Consider the following 1,299-nt stretch of genomic DNA (forward strand, 5'->3'; position numbering starts at 1 on the left):
GAATGGTCACCGTGCAAGTGTAGGCATGGAGTGGCTCCACTTAATATTTACGAAATATCTGTGTGTAGGCTTCAGTTTAGAATGGCATTTTCCCTCCAGTACTCAGCATATCCTCTATAGCACTTGCCTGTAACCACCACAGTTACCACTATCCCCATATATGCCCTGCCAATTGCGTATGTACAAGGCACGATATTGTGTGTGCATTCTACAGAAAGAGATTTTCTATGTCTTAAGAAATCTGTTGTACAGTTCTGTTTCTGTGTTTTGGCACACTGTGGTTTTATAATGACTGACATGTAAGTCACTGTTTGACATGGTACTTAACCATGAACAAATAAATTTATCCAGAATGAGATTTTCACTCTGCAGCGGAGTGTGCGCTGATATGAAACTTCCTGGCAGATTAAAACTGTGTGCCCGACCGAGACTCGAACTCGGGACCTTTGCCTTTCGCGGGCAAGTGCTCTTCGGTAGCTCAGTTGGTAGAGCACTTGCCCGCGAAAGGCAAAGGTCCCGAGTTCGAGTCTCGGTCGGGCACACAGTTTTAATCTGCCAGGAAGTTTCATATCAGCGCACACTCCGCTGCAGAGTGAAAATCTCATTCTGGAAACATCCCCCAGGCTGTGGCTAAGCCATGTCTCCGCAATATCCTTTCTTTCAGGAGTGCTAGTTCTGCAAGTTTCGCAGGAGAGCTTCTGTAAAGTTTGGAAGGTAAGAGACGAGGTACTGGCAGAAGTAAAGCTGTGAGTACCGGGCGTGAGTCGTGCTTCGGTAGCTCAGTTGGTAGAGCACTTGCCCGCGAAAGGCAAAGGTCCCGAGTTCGAGTCTCGGTCGGGCAAACAGTTTTAATCTGCCAGGAAGTTTCAAATAAATTTATTTTGAGAAAAAGTTTCCTTTCCTTACTACACTTTCCTTTCATGTCCATAACTAATTAAATACATACATCAAGAAAACTTTTGCATCACCTCCATTCTGAGAGTTCTGGAATCTGTAGAGAGAATTGGAATAGAGATCAACATAAACATCATTCCACCCTTCTTAATGCTCATGAAAACCACACATTGCATGTTGTACCACCACACAGCGAGACCTTCACAGGTGGTGGTCCAGATTCCTGTACACACCAGTACCTCTAATACCCAGTAGCACGTCCTCTTGCGTTGATGCATGCCTGTATTCATCGTGGCATGCTATCCTCAAGTTCATCACGGCACTGTTGGTCCAAATTGTCCCACTCCTCAATGCTGATTCAACATACACTCCTGGAAATTGAAATAAGAACACCGTGAATTCATT

The 1,299-nt window shown here is 44.9% G+C and overlaps 1 non-coding gene across 1 annotated transcript; it reads left to right on the forward strand.

Annotated features, from left to right (window-relative positions):
- The first annotated feature begins 767 nt into the window (after positions 1 to 767).
- On the forward strand, positions 768 to 842 carry Trnas-cga (transfer RNA serine (anticodon CGA)). The gene has a single exon. It is a non-coding gene; the product is annotated as a tRNA-Ser (tRNA).
- The last annotated feature ends 457 nt before the right edge of the window (positions 843 to 1,299 follow it).

Source organism: Schistocerca cancellata, chromosome 1 (genome assembly GCF_023864275.1).
Source record: "Schistocerca cancellata isolate TAMUIC-IGC-003103 chromosome 1, iqSchCanc2.1, whole genome shotgun sequence".
NCBI lineage: Eukaryota > Metazoa > Arthropoda > Insecta > Orthoptera > Acrididae > Schistocerca > Schistocerca cancellata.